The following is a 12,637-nucleotide window of genomic DNA, read 5'->3' as shown; positions in this document are numbered from 1 at the left end:
TTTTGCTTGACACCATATGAGCTTTGGATTTTGATGAGGATCCATATTTTGGTAGAGGAAAAGATGATTGTGATGGCATTGGTGATCCACATGTCAACCTTGTATGACCACTTTTCTTGCACCGACTACATGTCGATCTCTTCTTCTCTTCACCCTTAGACGGTATACGATCATGACTTTTTGGTCTGCCAGGTAGCCTTCTGTCCACGGCTGGTGGCAAAACTGTTTGTAAGTCATCTGGTATGTCCCACTCAGAAGGATGTGGAATAGGGTAGACAATCTCGCCATAAGTCTGTCGATATACTTATGTAGTGTAGCAATCCATAGCGTATGCGCTTGAATCATCTTGGTTTAGATGAAGAGAAACTTTTATAACATGGCCACACGGATAACCAGATGTTTGTCATTTCATACAACTACACGTCTTTGCATTTAGATCGACAAGCCCATTTAAGTTATTATCCAGTACTTCAAACAAAGTGTTTGAACATGGTTCAACTCTCCATGACGTTGACTTCACAACACGTTTCGTTATCTTTTTTTCTGTCCATGGTGTAACATGATGTTCCAATGTTCCTGTAAATTTAAATAAATAATACTTAGTAAAATATATGATAAGTTACGAATTTAAAGAAATAATACCTGTATGGTTTCTTTTCTTGTAGTACCACTGTTGAATAGAGGCTCGAAAAAACTCCATTAACATAGTAATGGGTAATTTCCGGGAATGACGACTTAGAGCGTTAATTGATTCTGCACTATTAGACATCATGAAACCATATCTTGCTCCAAGTTGATGTACTCTTGACCATATTTCAAACCCGACATCTTCTAGTGTTTGATCACACTGAGGCAAAACACGTCTTAAACAGTTTATATGCTTATTAAAATCCACTTCCCGATAAGCTTTTACAGCCTTCCAGTATGTCCATTTGTGATTTTTTATACCAACAGACCTTGATTTTAGATTTCTATACAAATGAACACCACAAAGTCCATGAAAAGCATCTGGGAAACACCTTCTAACAGCGTTGTCAATTGAGTTTGCCCTATCGGATATGATTGTCAGATTGCTAATAGGACCTATGCAATCCCTAAGATGCCCCATAAACCATGTCCATGAATCAGAGGTTTCAGATTTTCCAACCCCGTAAGCTATTGGCAGTATCCCATTGTTAGCATCCATGGCTACTGCTAATAAGTTTACTCCAAGTTTATCGACCTTTTAAATGTGCTCCGTAAACTATAATAACTGGGCGCATGCAATTAATAAACGAACGAATCTACAAAATCATATACACAAGAAATATAATCATTTAAATGTGAAATGCATGTAACTAACAAAAATGAGTCAACAAAATTATATTGATTTACTAACCGCAGCACCAATGGCGATAAACAGCAACTCAAAGCGTCCATCTCTATTTTGTTTTGATATGAGTTACCGACTCAGGATTTTTCAGCTTTAAATTGTGACAATAAGCCGGCAGTTGGGCAAACGATGCTTCTGGCGACCCCCTCAACAATTCCAAGGCATAACATTTGGCTCTCCAAGCTTGAGAATAGAGATACTAATCTTGAACCGAGCATTCATGTCCGTCATAATTTCATGTCCCCGATATACCCTACCATTCAAAAACATTAACTCAGCCAGAAAACCACCCAACACCTTTTTGTTTGCCTATCTATGGTGAGGAAAAACTTGGGTTCTTGAACATGTATGTTTATCAATAAAAATCCTAACTTGAAACATTTCGCAATCTTTTATCCTCTTTGCAATCATACGCCACATATAGTTTTTGTCAATCATACACCTTGTTTCGAAACAATCTTTGCTTGATTTGTTAACTTTTAGTTGATAGTCATCTTCCACAGATTTCGTATACAAAGCTATCTTCAAGTCTTCCTTTGTATCAAAACAATCATCTTTCTTGATACGAATAATTTTTGTGTGACAATCAACTGCTATCTTGACCAACTCTTCTTCTGGTATCTGAAGTAATTCTGGCATATTCCAGTTATACTCCCGTGGCATTTTCTTCGGGGACTTTTCTTTGGGGATTTCTTCTTCTTCTTTTTCTTCTTCAGTGTTATATGAATTACAGAATGGATGTTCAACATGTTCATTTACAGTCGTAACTTTCTCCTCATTATCATCAACAACATCTTCCTCGGCAACGGCTGTTTCATCATCAAAATTCGGGTATTGACCAATATCAAAATCATTACACGCAGGGTCTGTTTCTTCTTCTGAAAAATCATCAAAATCCGAGTATTGACCGAGATCAAAGTCCTGGTATTGACCAAGATCAAATTTCGAATACTGACTAGTACTCACAATTTTTTTTTGTTGGCTCATCATCGTCTAATTGGTCAATACGAAAAGCGGAATTTGGTGCTGAAAGTTGATTGGGATTTGGATTAGGGAAAGGTTGTGGGTTTTGAGATTGTGTTTGGTATTGGAAAGGTGGTGAAACAATATTTGCTTGGTGATGAAATTGTGGTGGAACCATTAAATTTTGAGTACCATAAACTGGGGTTGAAAAACTTAGTTGATTACTACCCGCTACTGACCCAACTTCATTACTTCTAGGTTCAACAATATACAATGTAACATCATCACTTGAAACACTAATGTAAGCAATAAATCGTTCAACATCTTCATTGTCGGTTAACAAATAAACTTTACCATTTCTCTGATAAGATAGCCTAAATCCACTTAGGGGCTCTAAATTCAATTTATTTGCAATACGTAACATTAGAGTTTCATAAGTTAACTTTTTAATGACAGTTTTAGTTGAAGATTCATGGGTAAAGGCATATATTGTAAAACACCATGAACATTCTCCCATGACCCTCCAAAACACAAATCTATCCAAACATGATCAACATTAGATGATTTCATTATTGTAAATTAATTTACTAAACAAACGAGCTGCGAAACTAAAACCTGTTGCCGGATGGGGAAAGATGTCGTTGGATATAGGAACGGATATCGCCGAAGAGAGTGATAGATGGAGATGGAATGAGTTGCGATTTAGGGATTTAGGTTATGAGTTGCTGCTGCTGCGTATTTATATACCCAAAACATTTGTGTTGCGAAATTAAAACCTGTTACGAATTCAGAAATCAAGTTGCGAATTTGAAATTCAGTATTGCGATAGTCAGAATCTCGTTGCGATTTACTAAATCGCATTGCGATTTTCCTAATTCGCATTGCGATTTAGGAAAATCGCAACGCGAATTTGGGAAATCGCAATGCGATAGTCAGAATCGCGTTGCAAATCTGGAAACTGATTTGCGATACCGGAGATCGCGTTGCGAATTATCGATCGCATTGCGATTTAGTTGGTCATTTTGGCAAATCCAAAAAAAGTTGGTTAAAATCGTATATTATAAGGCATTTTTGGTCACTGAGTTTATTTTCTCAATATTATATTGTAGTTAATTTGAATCATTTTGTTTCACTTGATTTTATGGTTTTTAATTTATAGATGTTATGACTTGTGATTTAAAAAATTAATTTTTATTAATATTTTTGGTATTTTTATTTAATTTTTTAAATAATTATAACGTCGTCCGGTTCTTCCGACCGGCCGGATCGATTTGACCGGTTGAACCAATGAACCGATAGCATGGCCGGTTCGCTAACCGGTCCGGTTCTGAAAACCATGTTCATGTGTGTCAAACTCAATTGCTTAAATGCCATATTTTGCATGTTTATTGATTGTAGCAAATCCTGTAAAAACTAAGCATGACAATAATATAAGATTATCTGAGGAACCAACAAGAAGAAGAAACAAAAGCAAGACCACATGTCATCTTCATCAATCAGTGATCCTCCGGCAACCTGTGACGTAGTGGCAACCGTGGTGTAAGGGTTGACTGGCTTACCGCGTTGACACTCAGGTCGGTTGCACCGGGCTGCGTTTTCCTTAATCGCTTCATAGCTAATAGCTTTTCGTTTTCTGGCAAGTCGGCGATGATTTTATCTCGGAATCCATCGATTTCTCAGTTCGATCTTCAACCTTACGATGACCCAAAATGCATGACTTGCAGCTGGCCTCATCAAGGGTACTGGTGGAATTGGCAAACACCATTGTCAAGACCAAGATGAGGATCATGAACTAGTCCTTGGAAAACCCCATTTCTAGGCAAAGAAATGGAAGCTGTGTGAGAGAGGTGTGTAAGTGTAAAATTTTATAGGCAAAGGATGTGAGACATGTCGTTGAAAATAGGAGTGATGAGAGATACTTTCAGCTATAAAAGTCTCCCTACATTTATAGTATATTAAAAAGAATTAAACTTATGGGTTAATTTATAGGGTTTTCGGTTAGATAACAATTAATATTAAAATTAAACATAAATTAGAAAAATATTATTAAATAAAAAAATGGTACAAGGACTTAATATTATAAAAATATAGAATCCGAATTTTAAATAGAGTGAATGGCATCGCGAAATTATAACACTCATTTTAAATTGATCCTTAAACTTTTAAATATTTTAATTTCATCCCTAAACTATGACCTCTTTCTAAATCGGTGCCAAAACTTTATGAACATTTCAATTTCGTCCCAAATTCATCTAAACATATAATTAGTTTCAACCATAATTTAACCTAATTTTTTCCCAAATATATAATAATATAACTTGGCCTACCGGTTTTATTAATAAGAGAAGTGATTAGTAGATGTGTATAGTTTAGGATGAAATTGGAATGTTAAAAAAGTTTAGGGACAAATTTAGAATGAAGGTAATTGTTTGGGATGAAATTGAAATGTTCAAAAGTTTGAGGACTAATTTACAATGATAATCATAGTTTAGGGATATAATTAGAACATTTACAAGTTTAGGGACCATTTTAAAAACGAATGACAAATGATGCAATTAACTCTTTAAAATAATATAAAGATTAATGTCATATTTAAAGCTTGTCCACAAGGAGAAATAATAATAGAATCCCTACATTTATTGTGGCTGGCAAAGATTGTTCTTCAAGTTAAGCCTCCTGTGGTGTTGAAGTAAACCAATTTCCCAAAGTTTCAAAAGAATGTATCATTGTGAAGCAAGGCATCTTCTTAGCAATAACAAGGAAGAATATTAATGGAATCCGTAGGACAAAAATGAATAAGAGAATAATGCAATCGCGATCAAATATACCGATGCTTGAGCTCTATATATAGATCTCGTTTCCTGCAAATATTCTGATCTACCAGTATACGGAACATGAGGTTCTGGCTTCACCTCCCAGGGTGTTCATGCTTCTGCTTCACAAAGAGCAAGAAGAGCAACAACAAACGCAAGGCTAAGGAAGCAAATGGTGATTCCTAGGGGGGAAAGAAGGATGTTTTTACAATGATTTGTTCACGCTTTTCTATTAATCCTTTTTCTTGTCATTTTCACCTATAATGATGTCCGCTGATCAGGGCACCGTGGGTCCTGATTTGAACATGGGATACCTTGAGGAAGCTCATGATATTCGAAAATGACAATTTCAATTTGTGTGTGGTAACGTTACAAACCATTATATGACGAATTATGTAACAAATTTCATCAATGACGTATAAATGTTCAACGAAATGAAAAAATATCCATTTTATTTAGTTGCTTCTTATTGATTCTCCCTAATAATCATTTGGTAGCTATTGTCAGTTCAATCCTACCTGCTATGCAATATAAGAGAATACTCTTACAAAGGAATGTAATTTGGCTCTTGTTCCAAAACAAACAAAACAAAGCAAATATCATTGGTTTGTAATTTAGCTCTGGGGAAAACCTTGTTAAATTTCAATCATTCATTCATTCACACACGACTTAGGAGAGGGAAAAAGGGTTTCTCTGAAATACTACAACACAGGACATCTCAAATTTAGATCAACTGAAAAGAAAATTGTTGTTGAATATGAATCTTAGTTTAAACTCTGGTCTTTTGAGACAAATTGAACATCATCTGCATTGTATGTCTCCATAAATACCAGAATTTGGCAACGAACCCATACGCAGTAGCAACAACAATGGAAACATCAGGACAACTGCAACAATCCAACATGACATGCAATTGAACAATTAAAGCATCCACTTAACTCTAAACCTAATTTGAAGTTAAATAAAAAAGTTTTTACCATTAAGCTTGTGCCTCAACCTCTTTATCCTCGACATCATTTGTAGTGCCATTTGCTTCCCCACCTTCAGCATCCTCAGTTGGAGGCTGAACCTGTTCCTCCTCTGGCAATGGTTCTTCCACATAATCATTCTCAAAAGCATCAGCTGGAACCTCATAAATCCTCACTTGAGGCTTGGAAGGATCCTTCACAAGCACATATTTCCCCTCATTTAACTTCATACACAAGTCGACAATAGACTTCACAATTCCCCCACATATTCGCAGTATTGAGATTAATTTGAGAAGCAAAATCCCTCGGTTTGTAACCAACAACACCCAATATCACATGGTTAAAATGATCCCTGGGATGCACCCTCGAAACATATCCCAATTTCATCAAATCAGCATTGGCTAAAATCGCTTGTGCAGTCCATTTAGCAAACTTATTTGCATTGTTCTTCAACTCGGTAGCCAAAACCGCACCCCTTTGAGTCTCCAACTTCTGCCTCCAATCAACACCAGAGTACTTGGGATCAAACTCATTAAGCGCATTCAAAGTAAGGAAAGACTTCTGGTTATTAACATCAACAACACTCTGAACCTCACACCGACAAACTAACTGGATATCATTATCAAGCTTCCATCTCCTATACCTATAAGCAACAGAAGCCACTTCGTCGCCTTCTTTGGCAAAGGGATTCGGCTCATCGAAACTAACCTTATTCCCATCCCTAACTAAAACCTGCTGTGAAAAATTCTGATTTATATATGCAGCTTCAACGCTCAAGGAATAAGCAGAGTTAATATCATCTTTAGCTTCAGGTAATGGCTCCTGAGATGTCTCGTGGACAGACAACAAATCCAATTGCGACCCATCTCTTTTATCGAAAAATAACTTGTTCCCAACACGTTGAATAACAATATCCCATGAATAAACTGACCTGGGTGCACACATTAAGGTAGCCAGAATCGTGTCCGTAGCAAAAACCGTCGCTTTATCCTCGTTAGCCAACCTTCGTATAACCGGGTCGTCAGTCGTAGTGACTTTAAAGAAGTTTCTGTTCTTGAACCTTTCGAGTCTCCGTTCGTTCTTCGGCGTGATTCGATCAAAGGACCGATCGTAATACTCCAAAGCGCTGCAGATGAGTAAATCTTCCGGTTCAGGGACGGTGAAGGATAATTTGGAGAACGTTGAAAAAGGGATCTGGTCCAGCATGTTCCATTCAGGTTGGATATCCACGGACGACTTGAAAACCGCGGCTTCCCGTCGTTGCTGGTTCTGGTTGGACCGGTTGAGATTATAAAGCCGGTCACGTCGAGCTCGTTCTTTCTCGGCCTCTCTCTTGCGAGCCTCGACCTCTTCATCTCGTCGTTGAGGGAGTTGGGGTCTATTTTGATTGAACCGCCACTTAGGACCGAACTTAGGCCGCGGCGGAGGCTTCGCATCGACTAAACGGAAGGAGGAATCGTCTTCAGGGTTAGCCAAAGGGAAAGCATCGAGGTCGAGGGAGAAATCAAACGGCGAGTCGGAAGGATTTCCGGGGCCGTGTCTCGACGAAGGACGGTTGGATGGGTTGGCGGCCGAGGAAGGGAAATTGCGGGTGAAGTCGGCGATTCGGCCCAGCTTCTCCGAGCGAGAGAAGGGAGCGAAGGGAACGTGGAGAGGGAGAGTGGTAGTGGCTGATACGGTAGAGGCAGTGGATTCCGGAGGACCCCAGCCGTTGGGATTAAACGGAACTGCGCCAACTTCGAAAACTCCTACCATTATTTTATTGAACTCTTTAGATTTCTGCCTGCAGCACAATAAATGGGTAGTCCAAGAAGGTTTGGCGAATGATAACAGAAAACCCTAGAGAATTTGCCATCTTTAATGGTTTCCCGGAAAATTTTGGTCCGAATAAGCCCAGAATTTCATCATGTATTACTATTGGGCTATTTGAGCCATTTTACTATTAAAACTTGGGCTTCCTCATGTATTACTAAAATGGACTAATATCAATTTCGGTTTTTTTGGCGGCTAAATTAATTGGCTCAATAGGCCAGTTATGAATTTATTTTGCAATCTATAGTAAATGTTACAGTGCAACACAAACTCGTCACGTTAACTTGACGGATTTGGTCAAAAAATATTTTTTTAATGGTCTCAAATTTGTGGACCCACGTGAGTTAATATTATAATATATTTATATAGATTTGTCACGCTGATGTGATGAGTCCTTTAGAAATATATATTTTTATTTTTAAATTCAATAATTATTTTAAAAATTAAAAAGAGAACTCGTCACATCGATGTGAAGAGTTTCACTTGATTTTTTTTTAAAAAAAAACTAGTTGTCGGAACTGTTCTTAAGCTTTTTAGGGATACGGTGGGGAACGATCCAACTTAATCTTGGAAAAGGTTGGGTTTTAAAATAAATGTATAAATAAAAAGATTTGGAGTCAACATCAACCTTTGGGTAGTAGGTCGAGTACCTAAAAAATATCCTTTAAAATAATTTTAAGAAAAATAATTTTAAAAGTAAAAAAATGATATGCGTTTAACCAGAAATTCGTTTTGGAAAAGAGTTTGGGAGTCGATTATGTGTGGAGAAGGATTAGCATCCCACAACACCCGAAATCGGTACCTAAGTGATTATAGTAATATGGATGTTGAAATTGGCAAACATGAATATACATTTAAATTGTGATCCTTTTTAGAAAAATTAAAAGGAGTTTTATTTTGTACGAACAATTCTCGAAAATACCTTCCTTGTTAGTTAAGGGGGCATTTCCATATATTCTCCACACGAAATAATATTTCCCTAATTTTAATAAATCATATATACACAATAATTTTTAAAACAACTCGGATATAAAAAGGTATTACTTTGTATGAAATATCATTAGGAACATGATCCTTGTCAGTTAAGGCACATTTCCATAGATTCCCCACACAAAATAACATTGTTTTAACTCATAGATAAAATACACATGTTAAATATTTAAAGAGTTCATTCGAAAATAAAATGTATTATTTTGTTCGAAAAATTCTTGGAAACACACTCCTTGTCAGTTAAGGCGCGTTTCTATAAAATTTCCGCACAAAATAATATTTAATATATATATATATATATTTAAAAAATACTAATATACATATATTGATCGAACCCATGCACATTTAATAGCTACCTAATAACATGCAACAAACAAGATAAGGTCAAAACACAACACAAGTCGAATAGACCGCACTAAAATATAACAAAAAGATAAAAACTTTAAAGACCAAACTGCAAAACCAGCAAAGCCTAGGGTAATCATTGCAAATATTATACAAACTAGGCACTAGAATTGTAAATAAACTAATAACGCCATTCAGAACTAAAAATATTAAATTTGAGGATTAAATTGTAAAACAAGCAAAAATCATGGCCATAAACAAGAATAACATGCAACCTAGGTACTGGACATGTAATTTAACTAGTATCACAATTCAGATTAAAATGAAACCATTAAAATCTAGGGACTGAAACAAATATTTACCCAAAACACGTGTAAATAAGGGCATTGACTAAAATAAAGACAGAGTAAAACTTGAGATCCAACTAAACATAAATAAAACTTCATTACAATGACCAAAATGAAAATTTACAATGCACAAGGGCTGCGAGAATGATTTTCCCATGTTCCCAAAACGCACAACCTCTCCCCCTAAATGACGTTGTATGAGGAGGGTATATATATCCATAAACCGACCTAAAATGGCCTAATCTCCTCATTTTTCATTTTGCTTTCTCTCTAAAAGGAGATAGCCTTTTTTATCTAGTTTCTCTCTTTCCTCCCTCGCCGGGGAGAGGTCGACAGCCTCCGACCACCACTCACCGAACCCTCCACCATCTCCTACGGCGGTCGGAGATCTAATTTTTTTTTAAAATGTCACTCGTCATTCCCTTAACTAAAAAATACACCCCACTTAACCTAAAACCAACCCTAGCGTCCTAGATCAAAGGGAAATGAAGGGGTTACATTCGGTTTCCGGTGGTTTCTCTTTTCTCTAGTGGCGAGATGCGTGGCTTTGAGTGGTAAGTTCTCCTTTCCTGTCTCTCGATTTTTTCTTTCTTTTTTTATTCTGAAATGAGCCCTATTTGCTTTGTGTTATCTTCCCTTTTATATTTGTTTGGTTCTCGATCCTCCCCCTTTCTCATTCTCTTTTCTTTAAAAAAATCTCAGATCTTCGTTACTACCCCCGAAAATCCTCCGCTTTCCCTGATATTTTTGTTGTTGTATTGTATATAGAGGAGTCTTCCCCTCTTGGAATTTTCGTTTTGCATGAAAATAGAAAGAGAGAGCCTTTGATTCCTTTTTGTTTCTCTTTTTTGGCTATGGATGCTCTGACCGAGGACGGTGTTTGGCGGTGACGGCAATAACACAGGGGGTAAAAACATTACCCCAATGCTATCTTCGTCCGCCCCGAGGCAGCTGGCGATAAATCCGGTGGTGGTAGTCCTCGGAAGTGGGGAACCATGTGAGCGTACAACTCACTCGAGGAGCGCGTTGCGACGGTGGCTTGGCCTGTGGTGGTAGACGTCTTTAGGTCAAAACCCTAATATGGGTTAATTTGGACCGTTGGATAAGATCTGATCCAACGGTTGAGATGGAGTGGTGGCCGGAGGCTTGGTGCAGCTAGGGTTTCCTAAATTCTTGGGTTGCATCCGGGTTTGGGCTTGCTTGTAATTGGTTTTGGGCCTGTAATTTAGGTTTGGACCTTTTTTGGGCCTGATTTGTAATCTAAAAATAATAAAATAAAATTAATAATAATAATAATATTAAATAATAATATTAAATAATAATAAATAATGTTAAATTCGAACCCGGACAAAAACGCGTGTCTACAACTGCCCCTCTTTGCACATTCTTGTGTTAACAAGAAAAGGAAAAGGCGAAGAGACAACGAGTTTTTGTCTGATCAAATCTATGCTCTGGAGTCTCATGAGAGGTTTGCTCCACTGCTCCTCCAGGGTAAATCAGATCAAGAAATGTTGACTCATTCCACTGTTCTTCAGGGAAGATTAAATCAAGGTAGACTTGTTCCACTGTCACTCAGGGAACGTCAAATCTTGCAAGAGAGGGATTTGTTCTACTTCTTGTTGAGGAAAATCAATATGAGGATTTTGATTCATTTCACTGTTCTTCAGGGAAGATTGAATTGGGGTAGAGTTGTTCCACTGTCACTCAGGGAATATCAAATCTTGAAAGAGATGGATTTTCCGCTTTATCTTGAGAGAAAATCAGATCTGGGGACGTTGATTCATTCCTCTGTTCTTCAGCGAAGATTGAATCGAGGTAGACTTGTTCCTCTGTCACTCAGACAATATCAAATCTTGAAAGAGATAGATTTGTTCCGCTTCTTTTTGAGGGAAAATCAGATATTGGGATGTTGATTCATTCTACTATTCTTCAGAGAATATTGAATCGAGTTCGATTTACTTCTCTTATCTTCAAGAATATAAATCTTGAAAGAGAGGATCTGTTCTTTCTTCTTGAGGGAAAATCAAATCTGGGGACGTTGATTCATTCCACTGTTCTTCAGGAAGATTGAATCGAGGTATACTTGTTCCACTATCACTCAGGGAATATCAAATCTTGAAAGAGAGGGATCTGCTCCATTTCTTCTTGAGGGAAAATTATATCTGGGGATGTTGTTTCATTCCATTGTTCTTCATGGAAGATTGAATCGAGTTCAATTATCTTGTCTTTAAGAATATCAAATCTGAAAATTAAGCATTAACACTTGTTAGTATGTGTTTAAGGATTCGAAAACATCATACCTGAAAGTTTTGGTAGGATAATCTTTAGGAAGTGACTTCTCCTGTGGGAGATTGTCTTGCCACCACCAACCATGGAAATTTGAATTGGTTACTTATATGTTGGGTCATTACATCTTCATCTTTTCCTTTTAGAGAACATGTAAGTACTCAATCGCATTTATCATTATCATGCATTTTATGTCATGACCCTAATTATGCCTAAAATGAGTGCAATGGTGCAGTTTTTTAGGGTATTTTCTATTTCAAATGAGAACTCTCTTTTGTCTACATCCTTGTAATTTAGTCGAATTTTGGGCACGAGAAATCAAAAGTAGTTCATCCTGACTGACAACTCTGGTCGGATACTCTTTGGTTGAACGTTACTCTGAATCTCTTTACTCTTGAACCCAGATACTACTCACGACCCGTTATTTGATCAGAGACAAACCTCTTGGATTATCCCACCTTGTTGAGATTTTACGCGTAGCCTAAGGCTTTAACTTTCTGTAGCCCAACATCATGTAAGCCTCATGCTAAAGCCTTTTTCAGCTTCGAAACTCCTGCACTTTTTCAAAACTTTTTGTACAATAATACACGATGATCTTATGTTTTCGAGTTAATCTATATGTTTTTATTCTTAATTAAGATGCTTGCAACATGGTTTTAACAAATAAAAAGACCTCTTTTAATTTATATAAAGACTTTTTGGGTGAATACATGACAAATTTTAATTGGAATAATTAAAAGA

The 12,637-nt window shown here is 37.0% G+C and overlaps 1 pseudogene; it reads right to left on the bottom strand.

Moving 5' to 3' along the window:
- Positions 1-5,766: 5,766 nt before the first annotated feature.
- On the bottom strand, positions 5,767-7,948 carry LOC120170781 (annotated as a pseudogene).
- Between the last annotated feature and the right edge of the window lie 4,689 nt (positions 7,949-12,637).

Source organism: Hibiscus syriacus, unplaced genomic scaffold, assembly GCF_006381635.1.
Source record: "Hibiscus syriacus cultivar Baekdansim isolate YM2019G1 unplaced genomic scaffold, ASM638163v2 tig00111792_pilon, whole genome shotgun sequence".
Classification (NCBI taxonomy): domain Eukaryota; kingdom Viridiplantae; phylum Streptophyta; class Magnoliopsida; order Malvales; family Malvaceae; genus Hibiscus; species Hibiscus syriacus.
Note: the sequence above shows the minus strand (reverse complement) of the source record. Positions and strands in the feature narration are given on the sequence as shown.